Source organism: Ranitomeya variabilis, chromosome 4 (genome assembly GCF_051348905.1).
Source record: "Ranitomeya variabilis isolate aRanVar5 chromosome 4, aRanVar5.hap1, whole genome shotgun sequence".
Lineage (NCBI taxonomy): Eukaryota > Metazoa > Chordata > Amphibia > Anura > Dendrobatidae > Ranitomeya > Ranitomeya variabilis.
Window position 1 is genome coordinate 701,521,419 of NC_135235.1, and position 27,084 is coordinate 701,548,502.

Below are 27,084 nucleotides of genomic sequence, written 5' to 3' on the forward strand. Positions count from 1 at the left end.
GTTCTGTTACCAGGCACGACCTTATTCATTCTACAGGAGGCACTGGTAATGGAGGAGACATCGAAACCAGAAGCTCTGGGCGATGCAGGCTCTGTCCTGCCACTAAGATTAGGGTGCATGGGATTTGTAGTACTATTCGGTCTGGCAGTATGGGTATGGGTGTGTGTTGTAAAGCTCCCTGCTCCAGCCAGTTGGAAAGCACCACACCCTCCTAAAGCTGGAAGCATATTGCTGGTTGCTGTCAGATACAGCCTTCTCCTCTGGTTAATTCCTCTGCGCTCATCTCCCGGCTTGTTTATTTGTTTCCTGTTGTGACCTCGGCTCGCTGACTGACTAGTCTTGTGTCTTCTGATTTTGTATTTTCTCTGCTCTCCTGGTACTGACCCGGTTACCTGACTATTCTTGCTACATCTCGCATCACATAACAGAAGGTAACACCATGGCCAAAGCCTAGGGGTCTCTGTCTAAGATCAGACCCAAGTAGAAGGGTTAAAGTAAGTGAACAAGGCAATCCCTGGGATCTGTAAAATGGAGTAGATAGCTCCAAGTCTGCTCATGGTGGTCATTTTTTCAGCTGCCAGGTGACCACGAACAGTGCCCCCAATGCATCGTATCCGCAAACTATTTCTGCAAGATCTGCAGTCAAATAGCTAAATAGCTTCTTAACCCTGCCATGTGCCCAAACAGTAGTGTACAATTGTATATAGGGTACTGTCAGATTCAAGAGAAGCTGGAAAATAATTTGTAAGGTTCATTTGTTTCCTATTATCCTTTGTGAAGAATTCCAAAGTTATCACTACAAAGTGACACACATCAGGTTAGAAAAATTGGGTCATGATTAGGAACAAAAAAGGACTTGTGGGAAGTGGTTAAGTCAAAGGATTTGAGCAGTAACTACTGTAGTCAAAAACTGTGACCTAAGATAATAACACATCTACTTAAATGATCAAACTCAACAGTCTTCATCTACTATATAATTATCTAAGGGTCACTTCCGTCTGTCTGTCCCGGAAATCCTGCGTCGCGGCCACCAGGCACAGTCCTGACGCGGCCGGGCGTGACCAATCAGTGACAGGCGCAGTCCGCCCGCGAATTTGAACCACGCTTCGCTAATTGGTCGCGGCCGGCCGGCTGAATCCTGTGTATAAATTGCATTATTCTGAAAAGTTCATAAATAAACTACATACATATTCTAGAATACCCGATGCGTTAGAATCGGGCCACCATCTAGTCAGTAATAAATGAGTAACTAGTGGTGAAACCTCTCTGGGGTAATTAGAATATGGGGCTCAGTGGTTCTTTCAAGCTAAACTATTATAAGGACCAATGCTAGATGTCAGATCAGTTTCAAGAAGAAATATTAGACATTCAAATACTTTTTTTATAACAGTTTAGAGCTGATGTATCAAAGTTTGGATGGAGGAGAATGTTGAGGTCTAGAGGCAAAATGGCGAACACCCGATTATGATACGACCGGACTACACCACCGATAAAGCAGCAATAGCCGGTGACTGAGAAGAAAATGTGACTTCTCTGCATTTAGTGGTTTCTACTCACCTGGGTAGTCGTATGTAGGAATCTCCTCTTTACACCACTCATCACCCCTCACATATGTCTCTGTAGTATTAATATGGGTCTGATCTTCACCCTGAAGCAAGTATTGTAAAAGTCACAGACAGATCAATAGAAAAGATAGTCACATCTATGATCAGCTCTAATCCTGCCATCAGTTCCGCCATCAGAGCATTACAGCCCTTACTGGCGAATAGGGCCTGGCGAGCAGAGGGGGCCCGCAGCAGGCCGCCTCTCCTCTACGGGCCCCAGCGGCTCAACTGATCATGCATCGTCAGATGCACGGCAAGTTAAAATCTGTTACATTGTGGGAGATCACAAGCTGGCAGCTGATATCAGAGGGCACATTGCCAGCATATAATGACACTCACATATGATGGTACACGCCTCAGATGTATCAGGTGGAGGACACCGCTGCACCTCAGCCAGGTCAGGATAAACTTTTTTTTTTATAAAGCTGCAGTATGACTCTGCATTATACTACTATGGGGCTGCATTATACTATGAAGTGCATCATACCACTATGGGAGGGCATTATACTATGAGGTGCATTATACTACTATGGTGGTGCATTGTACTACTATGGGGGTGCATTATACTACTATGAGGGTGCATTATAGTACTATAGAGGTGCATTATACTCCTAAGGGGATGCATTATTTAACTATATATGGCTATGGGATGCATTATACTGTACAGATGCAGAGTTGTTCTATGAGTGGGCAGTGGGACTGTGGAAGGTTCGAGAGTTGGAGGCGGAGCTGGGGGGGAAGGTGTAGCCTGGGCAGAGTCCCAAGTGGGCCCGAAAGTTTTGCCAGTATGTGACACCGAAATTCCTGGTGGCAGCCCTGCCTGCCATCTGCACCGTTCTCATTACACAAGTATAAAACATATAATACTGGCGAATAAAACAAGACTGAGCACAAGACCTTCACAGCCGTCTACACATCATAGGGGAGATCTCATAACACCTTCTCTCCATCTACCTGATGATCCTGGGGAACATTGGGATCTTCTTGTTTATAGTCCTGTGGAAGAATAGGATTGGGACATTTCTCTGGTGTTGTCCTCCTACTGGATAGAACTGGAGGAAACACATACAGGGACTGAATTCATTCTTTACATACAGATAATTATAGGCCGTGTGTATTTAGTCCTGTCTATTACCTGGTGATGTGAGGGGCTGGGGAACCTCCATCATGACGTCCTTGTACACATCTTTGTGTCCTGCTAAATACTCCCACTCCTCCATGGAGAAATAGATTGTGACATCCTGATACCTTATAGGAACCTGACACACAATGATACCGTCATCCCCTGAAACCTTCACAGTGTTACTGTATAATGTCCCAGCATTCCCAGCAGTGTCACCTCTCCAGTCAGCAGCTCAATCATCTTGTAGATGAGTTCTATGATCTTCTGGTCATTGATGTCCTCATGTATCAGGTGAGGTGGAGGCGCCGTGACTGGGCTCAGGGGTCTTCCAAATCCCTCAGACACAGGGTCCTGACAGCGTTCACTAGAGGTCTTCTTCACTACCGTGTAATCCTGGTTATGGAGAGACACATTCATAAATTTCACTACAGACATTTCCAGAGTCCTCACCTCTCCAGTTCTGTCCATCTGTTATTCCCATAGATAAGAATGATGTAATGTGACGTCATCAGAATCTCTCACCTCTCCAGTAAGCCGGAAGAGGATCTCTAGGGTGAGGTGTATTATCCTCTCCGCCATCTTGTCTCTGTCCATATCCATCCTTGATGGGTAAATCAGGAAAAATGCTCTTATATAGAAGATCTTCACTGAGAGGATCCGATATTGTAGAGACCTGAATGAGAAGATGATCCGATGTAACATCATAAAAATCCAGTGTAATAATACAATTACTGGAGATAAGGGAAGCATATGATTATTTTACAGTATTTAGTTTTCTTCTTTACATCTACTAATAAAACCAATATACACTGCTCAAAAAAATAAAGGGAACACTAAAATACCACATCCTAGATATCACTGAATGAAATATTTCAGTAGCAAATTTTTATTCATTGCATAGTGGAATGTGTTGAGAACAATAAAACATAATTATCAATGTAAATCAAAATGAATATCCCATGGAGGTCTGGATTTGGAATGATACTCAAAATCAAAGTGGAAAATCAAATTACAGGCTGATCCAACTTCAGTGGAAATGCCTCAAGACAAGGAAATGATGTTCAATTGTGTGTGTGTGTTGCCTCCATGTGCCTGTATGACCTCCCTACAAGCCTGGGCATACTTCTAATGAGGCGGCGAATGGTCTCCTGAGAGATCTCCTTCCAGACCTGGACTAAAGCATCCGCCAACTCCTGAACAGTCTGTTGTGCAACGTGACGTTGATGGATCATGCGAGACATGATGTCCCAGATGTGTTCAATCGGATTCAGGTCTGGGGAACGGGCAGGCCAGTCCATAGCTTCAATGCCTTCATCTTGCAGGAACTGCTGACACACTCCAGCCACATGAGGTCTGGCATTGTCCTACATTAGGAGGAACCCAGGGCCAACTGCACCAGCATAAGGTCTCACAAGGGGTCTGAGGGTCTCATCTCGGTACCTAATGACAGTCAGGCTACCTCTGGCGAGCACATGGAGGGCTGTGCGGCCCTCCAAAGAAATGCCACCCCACACCATTACTGACCCCCTGCCAAACCGGTCACTCTGAAGGATGTTGCAGGCAGCAGATCGCTCTCCACGGCGTCTCTAGACTCCGTCACATGTGCTCAGTGTGAACCTGCTTTCATCTGTGAAGAGCACAGGGCACCAGTGGCGAATTTGCCAATCCTGGTCTTCTGTGGCAAACGCCAATCATCCTGCACGGTGTTGGGCTGTGAGCACAACCCATGAGGAAATCACAGCTAGAATAAGATTGTTCCTGTACAGAAAAATTGAACAAACAAATTCACTGTGTAAAAACTGTACGTAAAAAATTACCTTTAATTACGTCTTAACGCAGTAAGGTGATAACAAGGACCACTACCACCATTTAAAAGATACCAGGAGGTGCCTATACCTATCACTAAACTGAACTGTTCCTACCTACCAGCGGAGGTTGGCACCCTTCACCTGCACAATGGCGCCCCCGATCACTGTCGACTGTCCCTCCTACTCCTATCTAGCCCTGTGGGATGGGGAAAGGAATAGGAGGTAGGAAGAGAGATATTGAAATGAGAGTTTGTTTGGACAGTATACCACAATTATAGTGATTGAAGAAATGGCTAAGACCGGCACAATAGCAACATGGATGAACATGCACCGTATCATGTAGCACACTATGAAGGGGTATCGTTTCCTTATGTGCTTGCACTCTGAACCCTGCTATTGTGCCGGTCATAGCAATTTCTTCAGCAGCTAAGTAGTCTCTTTATACTATGTATACTTTATTCAATCCTGATGAACCTTGAAAGGGGAAATGCGTTGAGTGTGTTTCAGAGCTCTGAGGTTTGTTTTTTTTCTATAAGTTCTTGATTTGATGACATGTACCTGTTCTTTAACATGCAGCTGAGCCTTATCTGGTTTTGAATATTTTTGGGCTTATTGCTTAACCCTTTTCTGCCATCGGACGTACTATCCCGACCATGTGACCTGGGACTTAATTCCCATGGACGGGATAGTACGTTTTACCCGATCAGCCGCGCTCGGGGGGGGGGGGGGGGGGGGGGGGCGTCCAATCGCAGCCGGGTGTCAGCTGATCATCACAGCTGACATCCGGCACTGTGACCGCTCCTGGCACTTTAACCCCTGAAACACTGCGATCAAACATGATCTCAGCATTCCGGTGGCATAGGGAAGCATCGTGCAGGAAGGGGGCTCCCTGCGTGCTTCCCTGAGACCCTCGGAACAACGCGATGTGATCGCGTTGTTCCAAGGGTCTCCTTCGTTCTCCTCCCTGCAGGCCCCGGATCCAAGATAGCTGCGGGGACCTTCAGGGTCCTGCAGGGAGGTTGGCTTGGGAGCAAAATGTCAGATCAGCGATCTGATAATATATAGTGATGTCCTGGGGTAAAGTAAAAAAAAAAAAAAAAATATTACATTGTGTAAAAATATATATATATATATAAAAAAATCCTAAATAAAAAAAAAAAAAAAAAAAACATTGTTCCAATAAATACATTCCTTTATGTAAATAAAAACAATAAAAGTACACATATCTAGTATCGCCGACTGTAACGACCCGACCTATAAAACTGTCCCACTAGTTAACCCCTTCAGTGAACACCGTAAAAAAAACCAAAAAAAATATGAGGCACAACACAATGCTTTATCATCATACCGCCGAACAAAAAGTGGAATAACACGCGATAAAAAAGACGGATATAAATAAACATAGTACCGCTATAAAATGTAATCTTGTCCCGCAAAAAACGAGCCACCATACAGAGTCATTAGCGAAAAAATAAAAAAGTTATAGTCCTCAGAATAAAGCGATGCAAAAATTATTTTTTACATTAAAGTTTTTATTGTATAAAAGCGCCAAAACATACAAAAATTATATAAATGAGGTATCGCTGTAATCGGACTGACCCGAAGAATAAAACTGCTATATCAATTTTTCCAAACGCGGAACGGTATAAATTTCTCTTGTTACGCTTAGGAAAATAAAAATTTGGGGGCTAAAAATAATTTTTGTGGAAAAAAAAGGTTTTTTCTTTTCACAGCTCTGCATTATAAACTGTAGTGAAACACTCGGGGGTTCAAAGTTCTCACAACACATCTAGATTCGTTCCTTAGGGGGTCTAGTTTCCAATATGGGGTCACTTGTGGGGGTTTCTACTGTTTAGGTACATCAGGGGCAACGTGACGCCCACAGACCATGCCATCAAAGTCTGCATTTAAAACGGTGCTCCTTCCCTTCCGAGCTCTGCCATGCGCCCAAACAGTAGTTTACCCCCACACATGGGGTATCAGCATACTCAGAACAAATTGTACAACAACTTTTGGGGTCCAATTTCTGCTGTAACCCTTGGTAAAATAAAACAAATTGGGTCTGAAGTAAATTTTTTGTGAAAAAAAGTGAAATGTTCATTTTATTTTTTTAAACATTCCAAAAATTCCTGTGAAACACCTGAAGGGTTAATAAACTTCTTGAATGTGGTTTTGAGCATCTTGAGGGGTGCAGTTTTTAGAATGGTATCACACTTGGGTATTTTCTATCATATAGACCCCTCAAAGTGACTTCAAATGTAATGTGGTCCCTAAAACGAAAATGGTGTTGTGAAAATGAGAAATTGCTGGTCAACTTTTAACCCTTATAACTCCCTAACAAAAAAAAAAAAAGTGTTGGTTCCAAAATTGTGCTGATGTAAAGTAGACATGTGGGAAATGTTACTTATTAAGTATTTTGGGTAACATATCTCTGTGATTTACGGGCATGAAAATTCAAAGTTGGAAAATTACGAAATTTTTAAGATTTTCAGTTTTTTTTCACAGATTAGAGCAAGTAATGTCGAGGAAATGTTACCACTAACATGAAGTACAATATGTCACGAGAAAACACTGTCAGAATCACCGGAATCCATTGAAGCGTTCCAGAGTAATAACCTCATAAATGGACAGTGGTCAGAATTGTAAAAATTGGCCCGGTCATTAATATGCAAACCACCCTTGGGGTTAAGGGGTGAATGCCCTGGGATCGTGCAATATTTATGCAGGCTCTATGATATTTATATATGACATTGGCTATCTGTTTAGTTCCTACTCAGACAGTATAACTATTTGCCCTATAAGAGGAAGTGGAACTATATTGATCATTTATTAGTTTGAGTTCATTTTAATTTTGGATAGTAAACTGTTGAGTCTAACATATCATTGCCATCATTGTTAGACTTCACCCCTTCACTGCCTCTCATATGGAAATGATCTTATGGTTTTGGGGTTAGGAGGGACAGCCATCTGGAGGGGGGCACCAAAAAAATCGTAAATATCATATAGGGTGCCAACCTCCGCTGATAGGCAGGAGATAGATAAGGGTAAGGTCCCTTCAATTAATTTTGGCTCCTCAAAAAGTCTATATTATCTTTTACAACCCCCTTTATCTTGGGTACTTGAAAATCTAAATATATTTTCACTCACGTGGTTTACTACACCACATTAACATTTTTGCAGTAATAATAAAAAAGTAATACATCAATCCCCCACTATAATTGTGGTATACTGTCCAAACAAACTAATTTCAGTATCTCTCCTCCTATTTCTAGGGGTAGGAGGGACAGTCGATGGTGAGCGGAGGCGCCATTGCACAAGTGTAAGATGCCAATCTCCGTTGGTAGGTAGGAACAGTTCAGTTTAGTGATAGGTACAGGCACCTCCTGGTATCTTTTAAATGGTGGTAGTGGTCCTTAATATCACATTACTGCGTTAAGACGTAATTAAAGGTAATTTTTTTTAACTACAGTTTTTACACAGTGAATTTTTTTCTGTGAGCACAACCCCCATCTGTGGACATCGGGCACTCAGACCATCCTCATGGAGTCAGTTTATAACCGTTTGTGATGACACATGAACATTTGTGGCCTGCTGGAGGTCATTTTGCAGGGCTCTGGCAGTGCTCCTCCTGATCCTCCTGGCACAAAGGCTGAGCCCCTTCCACATCTCCTGGTGTACTGGCCTGTCTCCTGGTAGCACCTCCAGCCTCTGGACACTACGCTGAGAGACACAGCAAACCTTCTTGCCACAGCTCACATTGATGTGCCATCCTGGATGAGCTGCACTACTTGAGCCACTTATGTGGGTTGTAGAGTTTGTCTCTTGCTACCACAAGTTTGAAAGCACAACCAACATTCAAAAGTGACCAAAACATCAGCCAGAAAATATTGGTACTGAGATGTGGTCTGTGGTCCCCACCTGCAGAACCACTCCTTTATTGAGTGTGTCTTAATAATTGCCAATAATTTCCAGATGTTGTCTATTCCATTTGCACAACAGCATGTGAAATTGATTGTCAAACAGTGTTGCTTCCTAAGTGGACAGTTTGATTTCACAGAAGTTTGATTTACTTGGAGTTATATTCTGTTGTTTAAGTGTTCCGTTTATTTTTTTGAGCAGTGAATTTTAGGCCACAGACAACAAGCAGTTTCTTCCTCGGAGTCGGCAGCTGAATACATTTCTCATAGACTCATCTTCCATAACACTAAGGCTAGGTTCACATTGCGTCTTTGGCGTCCGTTAGACAGACTACGTTACACCGTGGTGTAACGCAGTCCGTTAACGCCGCCATTAAGTCCTATGACGGAAGCATTGTGGGTGTGTGCTAGCGATGTGCCGTCATTGAGTGATGGACCCTGGGACGCGGGCTGCAGCATTTCTGGGTTCGTCACTGCTAGCGCAAATAGAGCATCTGCTAGCTCTATCTGCGCTAGCGAGCTGACATATTGGCACTTGCGTTAACAGCAGCTCATTAACGCAATGTGAACCTGGCCTAATTCTCGTCTCATTTACCAACACTGGAATCGGCATTAGCAGCATTAGCAATACTGCAGGAGATATTCATTACACGTGACATGAGAAATAACTACTTCTTGATGAGAATGACATATTCCATCTTCTACTACGGCTCTAGGAACATATTTGTCCAGAGTCTGTCACTGAATCCATTACCACCGGCCGTCTATATGAAGGTTTCCTGTCTTCCCCGCACGGTCATCTTCTATCACATTAGATCTCATGTCTGAGTCACACACAGAAGTTTGAGGCTTTTATAAAATTGTCATGCTGCTTTGCAGTGCAGTATAACGCAACCTCCACCAGAGTGAGCTTGAGAGGGAAGTGAGACGGCGTACACAAAGAATCACTGCAAAGCAGCAGCATAGGCACCACCAAGTGCCGAGAGAGTGGTCCACCAAGCAGAGTCAAAAAACCAACAATAGGCAGAAGTACTAAAGGGATCAGCAAGTTGGTCAGGAACAAGCCAGGAGGTTCAGCAACGGTCAGAAGTGGATAAGACAAAATCAAGAGGCAGAAGAGAGTCCGAATACAAGCCAAGTCAGAAAGCAGAGAATCAAAACCGAAACGCTGGAAAAAGGGTAGAAAGAGGGAGTCAACAGACACGGGGGAAGTCAGGGATCACAGCAGGACAAACCAAGAGCTACCTGAGTCAGGTTCACATGCCGAAGGCAGAACTATAGCTGACACCGCCAGCAGGATGCATGGGAGCTAAATAGCAAACCTGAACCCAGAATGAGGCAGAGCAAAGTTAACTTGACATGATCCCCCCGGAAAAATGGGAGACAGGATTAAACCCTGGAACGGATCATGACAAAGTTTTTTTGTTTGTACAAACACAGCGGACAGAAATTATCTGATCCCAAAGTCTCCATGTACAGTGTTTTATGGGATTTATTTCTGGCCTTAGGCTTTCCTATATTACAGGAAAAACACCAGGAAAAAAAAAAACAGATACTAAAAATTATTTTTTTTGACACGTTAAACATTTGTTTTACTCTTTTGGGCCCCAGAACATAGATTTACACTGTAGGAATGGCACAGGGGCGGCTGCACCGAAGCCCTGGCAGTTTAACCACTTGCTGGTGCCAAAATCAAACACAGCATCTAGGAAGGTGTGACAGAGTTTGGCTGAATGCCCTCCAGCCCAAAGTATCAAAGCCTGAAATGTAAGAAGGTCTATTAGGCTGGGCCATAGGCAGCGTCCAATAGGACAACCCATTCTTGATTAATATGTTTGGCCCCGATTATAATAATAAACCCTATACTCAACTCCCGTGCTGGTGCCGTTTGTATTGTTTAAATGTACCTGTAAATTCTAAACGTACCTGCAATGTTTGCTGAATTAAATAATAAAATACCTGTAGTAAAACACCCATTACAAGTTCCCTCAATAATGCAATAAACATGTGTTTGCGGCGGCGGCGCTCAAAGAGACAATGAAAACCCAGATATTGGGCAAAGAAAATAAACATTTATTTAACCAAAAAATAACTGAGTTTAGGATTGGGGTCTATCTGATGGTGCGATGTGGTGGACCTTGGAGGTGTGGAGCTGAGGAATGGATAGACAAACTGGAAGGGACAGACACAAGGGAAGGTAGTGACACATTTGACAACAGAGAAACATTGGTAGGTGAGGGTGGAGGTGGTGAGTCCAATTTTAGCAGGGTTTTTCGACTCCGGGTCTTCGTCCTGGTGGAAATGTTATTAGTTTTTGACCTTTGCTTTCTTGGCCGAGTGGGAGTGGTGGTCTCTGTAGCAGTCTTTTGGTGTGGTGCTGGAAGCTGCTGGCTGCAGAGGTAACATAGAAACTTAGTTATTAAGGTTGAAGGAAGACTAAGTCCATCTAGTTCAACCCATAGCCTAACCTAACATGCCCTAACATGTTGAACCAGAGGAAGGCAAAAAAAAACCATGTGGCAAACAGTAAGCTCCACATTGGGGAACAAAATTCCTTCCCGACTCCACATACGGCAATCCAACTGGTTCCCTGGATCAATGCCCTATCAAGGAATCTAGTATACATAACCTGTAACATTATGCTTTTCAAGAAAGGTATCCAGTCCCCTGTTAAATTTTAGCAATGAGTTACTCATAACAACATCATACGGCAGAGAGTTCCATAGTCTCACTGCTCTTACAGTAAAGAATCTGCATCTGTTATTATGCTTAAACCTTCTTTCCTCCAGACGTAGAGGATGCCCCCTTGTCCCCGTCTCAGGTCTACGAGTAAAAAGGTAATTAGAAAGATCTTTGTACTATCCCCTCATATATTTATACATTAAAATAAGATCACCCCTATGCCTTCGTTTTTCCAAACTAAATAACCCCAAGTGTAATAACCTGTCTTGGTATTGCAGACCCCCCCAATCCTCTAATAACGGAACTTGGTAGCGTGGTGGGTGCTGAACTTGGGAGCGTCGTAGATGCTGCTGGCCGCAGGGATGATGAAGTTGGTAGCGTAGTGGATCTGTGAACTGGAGGCGGGGGCGGTGGAGGATAGTTCGGCACTCTGGGAGTTTGAAAGTAGATGTTCGGCAGCTGGTAATATCTTCCGGCCTGTGGATTGTAGCTTTGTGACTGTTGCAGCAATGCTTGGCTGTAAGCAGCCTGGCAGGCCTGCACGACGTTGATCTGGAATTGAGGCGTAAGGTTTTCTGACACTTCCAGCTCTATTGAAAAAAAAAATAACAAATAAAAAAATGTCACGCCGGTCTTTCAAGGTCGGCTTCCCGGCGATCAAGGCATTTGTTGACATCCTGTATAAGTGTATTCACATGGGTGAACCTACTCTTCAGTCTATCACCAAGCACCTTAATCCCATCCTGGAAGACCGAGCTTAAGTGCATAAACTCGGGCATGAGTGACCTCTCCCAGGCCCTCTGCCGCTGATGAGAAGACCAAACAAAAGCAGCGGCAGAGGGCTGGGAGAGGGGAAAACCGGAAGGATCGGCGGCTGCCTCTTCCTCAGCCTGTTAGGCCTGACAGGTTGCTACATCGCTGGTGGATGATTGGGATTGTGCTTGTTCATTGGCTGGTCGATGAGGGTCCGCTCCAACAGAGGACAAACCAGGTTGTGTGGTGAATAAAAAAAAAAAACAACAACATTAGTAAAACACCAAAAAAAGGTTAAATAATAGCAAGACAAAACAAAAGATACTCACGTTCGGGTAGCAAGCGCAGGCATCAGAAAAGCAAAGTTCCGGTGGTATTTGTATTTTCTGAGTATCCTTTGAGCAGCACCACTTTTAACCTGGTTCTCCTGTCTCATGTCCTTGTTCAAGAGATCCTTCATCGAGCGCCAACGCACTCTTATTCTCTTCACTGTGGTGGGGAAAAAAAGGAAATAATTAATTGTAAAACAATGCACCTACATTTACAGTTTCACTGATGCATCACAACACATTCAAATACTTACCAAAATAATTTCTGATATGTGGCGTGACACGATCCCGATCATGCAGCAGCGATCTGGCCACTTCTTCCCAGAGTTGTCGAATCACAGCAATGTCGGAGTGCTGACGATCACGGATGTACCACAATGTGAATTCGTTGCTCGTTTTCAATGTCCTGTTTGGCATCTTCCCATTGTGGAACCTATAGATCCAATAAAACAAAATAATTTTAAGTAAAAATCAAACAAAAATCAATTACAACTTTGATGAAAAGAATACTTACACCACGTATTTGCTCATGAGACACATGAGCCCGAGGTACCTGTAAACAAATTACATGATTTAACACAGCTATAGTATTGCCAGTCAATACATACCAATCAGTATAGCAAATGTGACTACATAATCGGTGTCATGTCCACCCTGGGAAGCAGTCACCTCTTCACTTAAGGACATGGTTGAAGAGCAGGCAGCAGTCAAATGGAACACTACAGCAAAAAATAAAACAAAATTTAAGCTTGTTAAGAGCCAATCACAATGTTGCCCCCCCCCCCCAAAAAAAGGACACCAATACTTACATTACAGGCAGTAGTCGAATAGCACAGCAGTCAGCACAGGACAGGGACAGGTGGCCGCACTAGGACAGATGCCAGCAGCAGAGACAGCAGCACCAGGAGACAACCAGTCTAAAGGAACCAAAAAAAAAAATGTAAGAGAGAGACATTTTTAAAGGTTCTATACTTACATAGCCAGTGTTGTCCTCACCAGGACAATGGCACCAGGAGAGTCGGCAGCACCAGAAGAAACGCCAGCACCAGGAGAGATGGCAGCACCAGGAGAGACGCCAGCACCAGGAGAGATGGCAGCACCAGGAGACAACTATTGAAAAAATAGGAAAATATGAGTCGCCATATATTGAAAACAATATTATTTATTAGTACCAAAAACCATGATAAAAAATATATAAATATGTACAATTTCAATATTACATTCATAGATGACGTCCAAATGGACAGTATATATAGCCATTAAATATAACTGTAAGAAAATCGTAAGCACATACCCCACATATAGTGGGACAAAGGTAACAGCGTAATTCAAGTCAGGTCATAAGGCTAATCTAGACTGAAAAGAGATCACATGTCTCTCACAATACAGCGCTGTTCAGAGAAATGTAAAAAACATAGAATAAATAAAGAGTTAATTACCCATAATAGTATCTCCGATTCAGTCCAGTCCAAGGGGCGACCACTGACCCTGACGCGTGTTTTGCGAGCTTGACTGTCGCTTCCTCAAGGGGGGGGATATAGATCAGGAGACAACTAGTCTTGTGCTTTTGTCCAGAGTCCTAAGAGTAATGGACTACCTGTCTCCACATCCCCTTTTATACATCAGTGATTTTGCAGGTGGTAACATCGTTTCCTGGATATGATTCGTGTGAAGTACGCATTGCGTTTCGAATGCATGCGTACTCATGTCCTTGCGTACCAATGCGTTGCCATAGACAGTAATGGAGGGTTTTTTTACGCAATCATCTGCAATCGTCCATATGCGGATGATTGCGCAATATTTGTTGCCTCCAAAAATGCAACATGTTGCGTTCGCCGTGCCCTGCTGCACACCACCAAACTACGCATGCGTACTCAAAAGCATGCAAACACATGTCCTTACGTACACCATTTTAAATATATGTACGCATGACGCATGCGGATCTATGCGGATGAAACGCTGCGCGCACAGATGCAAATGTGAAACCAGCCTAAGAGAGCATCATACTGTGGAGAGGGGAGCTCAACAGGGGGAGACTCAAACATTATTAAATGTTTAGTGGGCGCTTATTGTTATAGGGGGACTCTGGTTATTGTGTCAGAGGGGCACACAGGGAACATTATTACTTTCTAGGCGAGAAGAGGGCATTACTATATTCTAAAAAGGTTTGTTTTACCATCTAGAGCAGTGGTGGGCAATTAGTTTCCCGAGAGGTGGGCACATGAGAGACTGCGACCATTGTGAAGGGCCGAAATAGCCTCCCCCATATGCGGCATGAGCCCCGCACAGCCTCCCAATATACACTGCATGTCGCCCCCATAGCCTCCCCATGTGAAGCATGTCGCCTCAATATGCAGCACCATGTGCCGCATGTCACCCCACTATGTGTGCAGCACCATGTCCCACCCTCATAGCCTCCCCATGGCCACCCAAACAACCCATACACGAGGACAAAAAAAAAAAAAACGCCACATACTCACCTCGGTCCCGTTTCCTGGCGCTCTGCTTCTCTGGAAATGTGAGAAGTAAAATGTGTCTGGTGTAATGTCTGCAGATAGTTACATAGTTATTAAGGTTGAAGGAAGACTGTAAGACGCTCTAGTTCAACCCATAGCCTAACCTAACATGCCCTAACATGTTGATCCAGAGGAAGGCAAAAAAAACCCATGTGGCAGAGAGTAACTCCACATTGGGGAAAAAAATTCCTTCCCGACTCCACATACGGCAATCAGACTAGTTCCCTGGATCAACGCCCTATCAAGGAATCTAGTATATATACCCTGTAACATTATACTTTTCCAGAAAGGTATCCAGTCCCCTCTTAAATTGAAGCAATGAGTCACTCATTACAACATCATACGGCAGAGAGTTCCATAGTCTCACTGCTCTTACAGTAAAGAATCCGCGTCTGTTATTATGCTTAAACCTTCTTTCCTCCAGACATAGAGGATGCCCCCTTGTCCCTGTCTCAGGTCTATGATTAAAAAGATCATCAGAAATGTCTTTGTACTGTCCCCTCATATATTTATACATTAACATAAGATCACCCCTTAGCCTTCGTTTTTCCAAACTAAATAGCCCCAAGTGTAATAACCTATCTTGGTATTGCAGACCCCCCAGTCCTCTAATAACCTTGGTCGCTCTTCTCTGCACCCGCTCCAGTTCAGCTATGTCTTTCTTATACACCGGAGACCAGAACTGTGCACAGTATTCTAAGTGTGGTCGAACTAGTAACTTGTATAGAGGTAAAATTATGTTCTCCTCATGAGCATCTATGCCTCTTTTAATACATCCCATTATTTTATTTGCCTTTGTAGCTGCTGCCTGACACTGGCCACTGAATATGAGTTTGTCATCCACCCATACACCCAGGTCTTTTTCATTGACGGTTTTGCCCAGAGTTTTAGAATTAAGCACATAGTTATACATCTTATTACTTCTACCCAAGTGCATGACCTTACATTTATCCCCATTAAAGCTCATTTGCCATTTATCAGCCCAAGCTTCTAGTTTACATAAATCATCCTGTAATATAAAATTGTCCTCCCCTGTATTGATTACCCTGCAGAGTTTAGTGTCATCTGCAAATATTGAAATTCTACTCTGAATGCCCCCTACAAGGTCATTAATAAATATGTTAAAAAGAAGAGGGCCCAATACTGACCCCTGTGGTACCCCACTGCTAACCGCGACCCAGTCCGAGTGTGCTCCATTAATAACCACCCTTTGTTTCCTATGCCTGAGCCAGCTCTCAACCCACTTACACATATTTTCCCCTATCCCCATTACTCTAATTTTATGTAACAACCTTTTGTGTGGCACCGTATCAAAAGCTTTGGAAAAGTCCATATACACTACGTCCACTGGGTTCCCTTGGTCCAGTCCGGAACTTACCTCTTCATAGAAGCTGATCAAATTAGTCTGACATGAACGGTCCCTAGTAAACCCGTGCTGATACTGGGTCATAAGGTTATTCCTCTTCAGATACTCCAGTATAGCATCCCTTAGAATGCCCTCCAGGATTTTACCCACAGTAGAGGTTAAGCTTACTGGCCTATAATTACCGAGTTCAGTTTTTGCCCCTTTTTTGAATATTGGCACCACATTTGCTATACGCCAGTCCTGTGGTACAGACCCTGTTATTATGGACTCTTTAAAGATTAAAAATAACGGTCTATCAATGACTGTACTTAATTCCTGCAGTACTCGGGGGTGTATCCCATCCGGGCCCGGAGATTTGTCAATTTTAGTTATTTTTAGACGCCGCTGTACTTCCTGCTGGGTTAAGCAGGTGACATTTAATGGGGAATTTTTATCACTAGTCATATTGGCTGCCATGGGATTTTCTTTTGTAAATACTGATGAAAAAAAGTCATTTAGCATATTGGCTTTTTCCTCATCCTCATCCACCATTTCACCCAGACTATTTTTAAGGGGGCCAACACTGTCATTTTTTAGTTTCTTACTATTTATATAGTTAAAGAATATTTTGGGATTATTTTTGCTCTCTCTGGCAATGAGTCTCTCTGTCTCAATCTTTGCTGCCTTGATTTGCTTTTTACAGAATTTATTTAATTTTCTGTATTTATTTAATGCCTCCTCACTACCTACTTCCTTTAATTCTCTAAATGCTTTCTTTTTGTCACTTATTGCGCCCCTTACAGCTCTATTTAGCCATATTGGTTTCCTCCTATTTCTAGTATGTTTATTCCCATACGGTATATACTGTGCACAGGTCCTATCCAGGATGCTAATAAACGTCTCCCATTTTTCTTGTGTATTTTTATGTCTCAGGATATCGTCCCAGTTAATTGGACCAAGATCATCTCTCATCCGTTGGAAATTTGCCCTCCTGAAGTTTAGTGTCCTTGTAACCCCCCTACTACACATCTTATTAAAGGTTACATAAAAACTTATTATTTTGTGATCACTATTCCCCAAGTGACCCCCAACCCTTATATTTGCTATGCGTTCTGGCCTGTTGGTTAATATTAGGTCTAGCAGTGCCCCCCTTCTTGTTGGGTCCTGAACCAGTTGTCAGAGGTAATTGTCTCTCATAGTTGTCAGACACCGATTACCTTTGCTGGAACTGCAGGTTTCTTTTCCCCAATCTATTTCAGGGTAGTTGAAGTCCCCCATAATAATGACTTCTCCTTGAGTCGCAGCTTCATCTATTTGCTTTATGAGGATATTCTCTGCTGCTTCCATTATTTTTTTAGACTTATAACAAACCCCTATCAGTAATTTATTATTTTTCCCCCCTCCCCTCATCTCCACCCACAGGGACTCTACATTTTCATTAGATTCACCTATATTATCAAGCAGGATGGGTTTTAAAGGGACTCTGTCAGCTCAAATTGGCGGGATATTAAAATGATTTCTTACCGGTCAGATGGGCGGCGTATCCTCTTTATTTCTCCACCCCGTCCGTCCCTGTTTTCCGCATTATTTTCGGAAATAAGTATGCGTGCGCCATAGTTGGCGCTTGCGCCATGCAATCTTCGGTGGCGCACGCGCAGTATGCTTTGCCCTACTACGGGCAAAGCCGAAAAGCATTACTACGCATGCGCCCGCGCACTATCTCCCGGAAGACAGCAAAACACTTCCAGGACATAGTGCGCTGGCGCATGCGCAGTAATGCTTTTCGGCTTTGCCCGCAGTAGGGCAAAGCATACTGCGGGCGCGCCACCGAAGACTGCATGGCGCACGTGCTAACTACGGCGCATGCATACTCTTATTCCCGAAAATAATGCAGAAAACAGGGACGGACGGGGCAGAGAAATAAAGAGGATACGCCGCCCATCTGACCGGTAAGAAATCATTTTAATAGCCCGCCAATTTGAGCTGACAGAGTCCCTTTAAAGGGACACTGTCACCTGAATTTGGAGGGAACAATATTCAGCCATAGGGGCGGGGTTTTCGGGTGTTTGATTCACCCTTTTCTTACCCGCCGGCTGCATTATTGGATTGAAGTTCATTCTCTGTCCTCCGTAGTACATGCCTGCACAAGGCAATCTTGCCTTGCGCAGGCGTATACTATGGAGGACAGAGAATGAACTTAAATCCAATATTGCAGCCAGCATGCAGCCGGTGGGTAAGGAAAGGGTGAATCAAACACCCGAAAACCCCGCCCCTATGGCTGAAGATTGTTCCCTCCAAATTCAGGTGACAGTGTCCCTTTAAGGATGATTTTACATATAGACACACACCTCTGCCTCGCTTATCCGTTCAGTCATTTCTGAACAGACTATAGCCCTGCAAGTTAACAGCCCAGTCATGGCTCTCATCCAGCCATGTCTCAGATATCCCCACCATGTCATAATTATGCTACAATAACATTAATTCTAATTCCTCCATTTTGTTGCCGAGGCTTCTGGCATTAGTATACATGCACTTTATATATCTCTCTGTACCTCTATTCTTTCTTAAATTATTAATTGTTCTAACCCCACCCCCATGCAACCGCCACCCCCACCTTCCTTATTTGCGCCCAGGTCTCTAGCTGCACTATATTCCCCTCCCCCCATTCCCTAGTTTAAACACTCCTCCAACCTTCTAGACATTTTCTCCCGCAACACAGCTGCACCTTCCCCATTGAGGTGCAGCCCGTCCCTAGCGTAGAGCCTGTAGCCAACTGAGAAGTCGGCCCAGTTCTGCAGGAACCCAAACCCCTCCTTCCTACACCAATTCTTGAGCCACTTATTAACCTCCCCAATCTCCCGTTGCCTCTCTGGCGTGGCACGTGGTACAGGCAGTATTTAGGAAAATACCACATTGGAGGTCCTTGCCTTCAGCTTGCAGCCTAATTCCCTGAAATCATTTTTAAAGGGAACCTGTCACCCCCAAAATCGAGGGTGAGCTAAGCCCCCCGGCATCAGGGGCTTATCTTAATGCTGTAGATAAGCCCCCGATGTATCCTAAAAGATGAGAAAAAGAGGTTAGATTATACGGTCCGATCCGGTGGGCGTCGCGGTCTGGTCCGGGGTCTCCCATCTACATAGGATGATGTCCTCTTCTGGTCTGCACGCTGCGGCTCCGGCGCAGGCGTACTTTTTCTGCCCTGTTGAGTACTGCAATGCGCAGGCGCTGGGAAAGGTCAGAAAGGCCTGGCGTCTGAGCACTGCAGTGCTTTGCTCTGCCCTCAACAGGGCAGACAAAGTACGCCTGCGCCGGAGCCGCAGCGTGAAGACAAGAAGAGGACGTCATCTGATGAGATGGGAGGTGCCGGACGGGACTGCGACACCCATTGGACAGGACTGCAGCAGGGACCGCCCCTGGGTGAGTATAATCTAATCTCTTTTTCTTATCTTTTAGGATACATCGGGGGCTTACAGAATGCTGTAGATAAGCCCCTGATGCTGGTGGGCTTAGCTCACCCTCAATTTTGGGGGTGACAGGTTCCCTGTAAGAACCTTCCACCTACCTCTAACTTTGTCATGTGTGCCAATGTGCACCATGACCGCTGGGTCCTCACCAGCCTCTCCCAGTAATCTGTCACCCCGATCAGCGATGTGTCGGACTCGGGCGCCAGGTAGGCAGCACACCGTTCGACAATCCCTGCCTTTGTGACAGATTGCCCTATCTGTTCCCCTAATAATTGAGTCCCCCACTACCAGCACCTGTCTGGCCTGCCCTGCTCTCCTAGTTCCCTCCTTACTGGAGCAGTCACTCCTCCGGCTTTCAGAGGACATGCCTGGCTGCAGCAGTGCTACCCCTGTACTGGCACCCCCCTCATCTGCCAACTTAGCAAACTTATTGGGGTGTGCCAGATCAGGACTAGCCTCCCTGGCATTCTTCCCTCTACCCCACCTTCTAACTGTCACCCAGCTTGCTGCTCCACTGTCCTGCACTGTACTGTGGGAACATTAGAAAGTGGGAGGATGGCAGTACTGTGGAAACATTATCCTGTGTCTTTGGGAAGCCACTATTGTGGGAACTAAATATTGTGTGTGGTGGGATGTAGGTACTGTGGGAACTTTATACTGTGTGTGGGGGTATAGTGGTACTGTGAGAAGATTATACTGTGTGTGGTGGGATGGAGATACTGTAGGAACATTATACTGTGTGTGGTGGGATGGAGGTACTGTAGGAACATTATACTGTGTGTGGTGGGATGGAGATACTGTAGGAACATTATACTGTGTGTGGGGGTATGGTGGTAGTGTGAAAATACCTTTTTTACGAGAGATGCGAGTACTGTGGAAACATTATACTGTGTGAGCGGCATCATATATATTGCATCAGGGGTGTAAAAAGGAGCGTCATAAAAAAAGACTCCTCAGGGCTGTGCTGCATTTGTACAGACTGCTATCTGCCGTCCAGACGGGACCATGTGACATCAATGGGAAGAGGGAGGGTGTCAGGAAGGAAGAGTCTAGATGGTACCTGGTCAGGAGACCCTGATGACAGATTACTGATATTATAAAGGCCAGAGCCCCAAAGGCAGAACAGATTTGCACCAAGCAAAGGAAAGGGGTGCGGGGAAGAATCTGAGGTACCAGCTCATGGTAAAGTGCCCGAGGCAGCTGGTTGTGGGGCAGAACCCTGCTTACAGGGGCATAATGGGGGCATTACACTGTGTGGGGCAATAAAGGGGCCCTGTACTAGGAGAACAATCCGTTCCCTCACTTCCTGTCCTCCATAGTTGGGTCGTATGTATCTAAACAGAACAAAAACGTTATGATTCTTATAAAGTGGTGACAACACCAAAAGAGTCTCAGTGCAGAAGGGTTAATGTCCCCCGCGCTCAGTAATGGGGAATCTCCAGCACCTACCTCCACCTGCAGAGCCGCACTCCACATATATGGCTGCTCTGTGCGCACAGGACCTGTGATGAGGTCACAGGAGGGGAGGAGTCAGGGGTCACGTGATCAGGAGCCTCAGGGAATGATATCCATAGTGAAGACCCTACATGGAAACTTCTCCTCAGTCAGTGACATTCCCGCCATTATTCCCCCTCACTACTGGCACAATTAGGCTACGTTCACATTTGCGGCTAGCGCCGCAGCGGCGCCGCATGCATCATGCGCCCCTATATTTAACATGGGGGCGCATGGACATGCGGTGCACTTGCTTTTTGCGCCGCATGCGTCCCTGCGGCGCCCGCGTCGGGGCGCAGAGGACGCAGCAAGTTGCATTTTTGCTGCGTCCAAAATCAATGGAAAAAAGGACGCATGCGGCGCAAAAAGCAGCGTTGTGCATGTGTTCACATTTGCGCTGTGCGTTGCGGCGGCGACGCTGCGGCGCACACCGCAAATGTGAACGTAGCCTAACCCCGCGCCGCCTTTTCTACACAGTGTTATGTGTGGAATGTAACGTGTGATTTCTCTGGAGACAAATAGACCCCACACATGAGGGAATTATTACCAGTTACGTCTACTATATGGCGGCATATGATTGTTCTATCGACTCCATACCAGGAGCTAAAATGCCGAAATCTCGCTGTAGGGGTGCTTTTGATAATAGGATGGAGGGAGGCGTCCATGCTTGGACTTCAGAGAGATTCACCTTCCCTGTCCTTTACCCCTTATACCTGACCTGTTTAGCCAATTACCTGGAGATAAATGGTTTTACAAACTCAACGTTAGAGGGGAATAATATTATTATTATTTATTTATATAGCACCATTAATTCTATGGTGCTGTACATGAGAAAGGGGTTACATACAGGGTCATAGATATCATTTACAGTACACAAATTTACAACGACAGACTGTTACAGAGGGGAGAGGACCCTGTCCTTGCGGACTTACATTCTACGGGACTATAACCTTATACGTAAACGCCATGGTGACGAATGGAAGACCGCATTCAATACTCCTGAGGGGCAGATTGAACATTTGATGCTGCCATTCGGGTTAACCAGTGCTTCGGCAGTCTTTGAAAATGTCATTGATATTTTTTCTCACTGATTGGTAGATTTGTGGTAATTTTCCTAGATGATATATTGAGTTACTCACGTACTCTGGAGGAGCATGGTGAGTATGTCAGACAGGTTCTCCGGGTTCTACGTGACAACTATTTATTTGTTAACCTGGAGAAATTCCAATTTGTAGTACAGCAGGTCCAGTTCTCAGGACATTTGGCTTCTGCATTGGGGTTTCAGAAGGACCCCGTTAAGCTCCAAGCAGTCCTTGATTGCTTTTTACCAAGTAACCTGAAAGCATTACAGAGATTTCCTGTAGTTGAGATACTGAGGAACAAACAAGCGAAAATTAGGGTCTTAACTGATAACAAGATATATTGAAAATAGAGGAGTATTACACTCACCTTGATAGAGTGGCACCTCATCAACATGTTCAATGCATAAATCAGCTGCTGCCGGACACGGGTCCAAAGACCAAGCAGAATAGTTGATCTGGGTATAATGTGTCTGCACCTGCACTGCTGATGAAGACTATCAGATATGGAGATTTCCTTAAAAATGTTTATTCAAATAGGTTTTCGAAGTCAACGCGTTTCAGAGTCACCCAGGACCTCTTCCTCAGGACAAACCTGATAGCGGATGAACATGTCAAGTTGGAACGTGTTATATGCAGTCTTTTTGGAAGAAAAATCCAAACAAAGCATGATATGTCAAAGTTCATGAGAAAGTCCGTGAAACAAACATAATTTATGGCTCATGAAAAAAAAAGACATTTCCATACATTAATTATATTAAAAAGTACTTATGAATTAAGTGAGGTCACCTAAAAGAATGAATAAACATGTCACAAGGCTACCGTGACAGAAAGGTTCCAGAGAACCGCAGCGCTCTGGGCCTCATTCACACACGGTGAACAGAAGCTCTTCTCCTGAATTCTGACCTGGCTGTCTTGTGCCAGCAGGGCAGGAGTTAAACCTTGTTGCTGAAGTTGCTGAGAGCTTGGTCTCTCAGCTGAATTGGTTTTTGTAATCTCTTCTCCTATATAGACTCAGCTTTGACTACAACTGTTGTTAGTGATCAGTTCTGCTGCCTGGCTTGAAGTAGGAAGGAGCATGGTGTTAGGAGCTTGGAGGTTTATCTACAGAGATTGTTGTCTGCTGTTTTGGTTGCATGTTAAGCCTGTTTTCCTTCCTAGTTTTTTCCCCTCTCTTCCCTTCTCTGTGTTTCCTCTGTGGCTGTGTGAGCATTTGGTGAGTTTGAGATTTTAGTTACCTTGTCTGCATACCCTGTTTACTTGTCATATTAATACACTGGTGCAGTCCTCCCTGGGGGGAGAGGGGGGCCACTGATGGGGCCTGCACAGGAGACAGGGATACGCTGGAGGCTCAGGCCTCCTAACCATTATAGGTACCCCTGAGATAAGGGTAAGCCAGGGCCTCTTTATAGTGGCAGGGACAGGTGCGGGTCCCAGTATGCCGTCCTGCCCCTTTATCGCCATTAACGGCGTGACAGTATCACTGACCCTCAACATTTTCTTGGTCCAATATGGACCCTATTGCTGCTTTAGCTGGACAATTGCAGCAACTCAGTTTAGAGGTAGCTGACCTCCGCTCGGCGGTTGTACAGCGCACTCAGTGGCCACTGCAGAGGTTGCTAGTGCAGCGCCCCAGAGTCCTGGTCGTTGCAGTAATGTCGTTCTCCCACCAGGGGGAGTGATGTTACGTCTGATGGTATTAAAGGAGTTCATCTGATCAGGTATCACAGTCACACACTACACTTCACACTCCAGTCCACCAGGGGGAGCGAAGGTTCTATGTACTAGGCCACTCCTCACACACGGGTAAAACTGGTGGGTTGGATAGGAAGTTAGTCAGAAAGCTACCTGGGTTTGACCCAGAGAGGACCTGTCAGGCAGACAGGGGGAGAAGGAGGAACATCTGAGCTGCAGACAGAGGTCCCTGTCAGGGGTGGGATCCTGACAGAGACAGAGCACAAGATAGAACGTTACGTGTTATGACCTGGTGGTTAAGGAGCAACATGGGACGAGCTCTGAGGAGGTGGTATCTGTACTGACCTCAGTTCCTGATCCTAACACCAACACTAGAAGTAGCCGTGGGATGTTCCTGTCACTCCCTAGACACCTCGTCACAGCCTGAGAACTAACTACCCCTAAAGATGGAAACAGAAAGCTATCTTGCCTCAGAGAAAATCCCCAAAGGAAAGATAGTCCCCCACAAATATTGACTGTGAGTGGAGAGGGAAATGACATACACAGAATGAAAACAAGATTTAGCAAAGGAGGCCACTTCTAACTAGATAGACAGAACAGGAAAGAATACTGTGCGGTCAGTATTAAAAGCTAAAAAAAAATCCACACAGAGTTTACAAAAAAATCTCCACACCGACTCACGCTGTGGAGGGCAAATCTGCTTCCCCAGAGCTTCCAGCTATGCTGAATATATCATACTGACAAGCTGGACAAGAAAAAACATAACATGAGCTGAACGATTAAGTCCACAGCAAGTGGACAACCAAAAGAACAAGCAAGGACTTATCTTTGCTGAAATGGACAGACTATCAGAGAAATCCAAGGAGAGATCTGAATCCAACCAAGAAACATTGACAGCTGGCACTGGCTGAAGACTAGAGCCAGGCTAAATAGCAGAGCCAGGAGAGACGATCAGTGGAAGCAGCTGCTAATGCTAAACCCAAGGAGCAGCAGTTCCACTTAAAACCACCGGAGGGAGCCCAAGGGCAGAATTCACAAAAGTGCCATTTACAACCACCGGAGGGAGCCCAAGAACGGAATTTACAACAGTTACGGAGCTGCGCCTGCACCTCATTGCGGCAGCATCTTAAGAAAGGACACGAAGCGAAGTATATTGTGGAGAGTGAGAAACGAGATCACAGCACAAGGAGATAACACCGGGAGCAGTTCTGCCTTAAGATCGACAACATCCTTCTGAGGCACGTAGCCGGTGGCCGGAACACCGAGGGAGTAATAAGCTCTACGCATTACTTTGAAACACGGCAGGTCAGTTAATTCCTAGTTGGCTGTCCAACCTTTACACCTAATGAAGACAACGGAGGCAAATTGTGGGAGAGGGGCGACACTAGGGTCCCTATAAAATAGCTCCAGGTCTACCCCGTCTTACGGGTGCGTCCTATCCATACCATCTGGGGGACGGAGAGAAAGAAGATCAGAAACATTCACGACAGTTGTGAGGACTATCCCGTGGTGCTCAGCAGGGAAGTACTACAACACACAGGTGCAAGTAGGAAGGCTACTGATTTCCACCTGAGTAAGGGAACTCTGGATGTGCCTTCGGACCGGCCGGACTCAGCCTGCCCTGTGAACGGTACTCTGGACTGTGGACGCCGAAGTCTTCAGTAAAAGGTAAAGAGACTGCAACCTTTGTGTCCTCGTTATTCACCGCGTCTACACAATCACCATCTACACATCTGGGAAGCCCTGGGGACATACTTCACCTGTGGGAAGGTATACCATCTAGCTGCCATAACATCACCCCAGCGAACTCCTAAGCAGCGTCGGTCACCCTGACCGAATACCACAGGTGGCGTCACGAACACCGTATAAACAAATAACCCCTTTTAATTGGACGCCCCTCAGAAGGGCCACAGACCGGGTCGGGCCACCGTGACATCCCCATCCAGCACTGAGAGGGACCCGGTACCGAGTACCCCATTGCCCTGCACGTGGGGGCGCTCCAAAATCTTGGCGTCACGAACAGGATCTACTTAAGCCTGGAAATCAGGTAATGTGTGCCTAAGAACTGTGTCAGAATTGTGCTTGAACTGTGACTTGCTTAAAGACTGTGTATTGCCATTTTCCGCCAAAACCGCCGCCATTACAGCACCACGAAGAGCGCAGGAGAAGAAGAAGGGCGTGGAGTTGTGGGCGTGAACGAACTGAGAAGCGTGAAAAACATTGGCCGCCCAGTCTAAGTATTTGTGTATCCTGAGGACATGTCCATCAGCGGCTGAGATCCGCCTCCTGATTCTCTGTGGAGGGTGGGGGCCAAGGAGACGTGGCCGCTTCCGAAAGAGAACGTGGGAGGAAGATGAAGAAGGGAAGGAAACCAACATAGCAACCTCCAGGCGTCCACGTGGGAACGCTCCGGCCCAGCACAGGCCCCCATCGGAGGAAGAGGTATAAGGTTCACCCTCGCAGGGGGAGATGACCTTTCCGGAGTCTCCCACGGAGGGGTCCCCCGGCCAGCCTCCGGGCAGCTGGTCGACCATGGCCGAGTACCGGTGGCTGGTTTCCTGTTGGAGAAGCACTCAGCAGGGGATGCAGCCCGCATCGCTGATGGCTACAACAGTCCCATTTGCAGACCGGATCAGCAGCGGAGGAGTTTGTCCCCATGAGGGCACCAGACCTGGCCGTGCCTCCGGGATTCACCTGTCCCCCATGTCTGCTTCGTCGCCTGCTGTGGCGGATCCGACTGCATCACTGCCCAGTAATGGGTCGTGAGAGCCGGACCTTAGGGTCCTCCCTTGGATGGAGTACCGGCAGCACCTAATGGCGGAGTGGAAGGAGGAGGCTGGATACGCAGCTCAAGCCGGTCTGCAGGACGACCTCCCACCGAAATGGGGTGTCGTCGTGACCTTTCATCCCCAGGAGGGAAGGGGATTCATACAGCTGCCGGTAAGGGTGCACGTCAACCGAAGTGAGCTGGAGCCCTGTTATGGAGAGGCTGATGCTGATCGTGACCTACAGCCTGGGGATGCTGTAACCTACACCCGGTGGCGGAGAGGAAATGGTGGGCTCAGGACGTTCAGCGGTGTGCAGCTCTCCTAGCGGCGCCCAAGTCCCAAGAAGCCAAACCCGCCGAAGAAAAGACAACGGCGACCCCCGCTGGCCGCAGCCAAGCTGCTCGGACCCATGATGTGACCCTGGCTTCCACCCTTTCCCGACCGAGAGGAGTGGCGTGCAAGGTAAAGCCGCTGCAGCAATCAGAGTAAACCTCAGAGGAACCGAAA

General features: G+C 45.7%; 2 protein-coding genes and 1 long non-coding RNA gene across 3 annotated transcripts in view; 1 reads left to right on the forward strand and 2 right to left on the reverse strand.

Annotated features, from left to right (window-relative positions):
* The window catches only part of LOC143766439 (uncharacterized), a 380,006-nt gene that overhangs the window by 110,374 nt on the left and 242,548 nt on the right, over positions 1 to 27,084 (forward strand). The window lies entirely within an intron of this gene.
* LOC143766427 (uncharacterized) overlaps positions 1 to 27,084 on the reverse strand; it is a 473,765-nt gene that overhangs the window by 13,194 nt on the left and 433,487 nt on the right. The gene's annotated exons all lie outside the window — the stretch shown is intronic.
* On the reverse strand, positions 10,514 to 13,005 carry LOC143769313 (uncharacterized). Its single transcript, XR_013214341.1, has 3 exons — positions 12,471 to 13,005; positions 11,440 to 12,376; positions 10,514 to 10,843 (listed from the first exon to the last, which is right to left on the reverse strand). It is a non-coding gene; the product is annotated as an uncharacterized LOC143769313 (long non-coding RNA).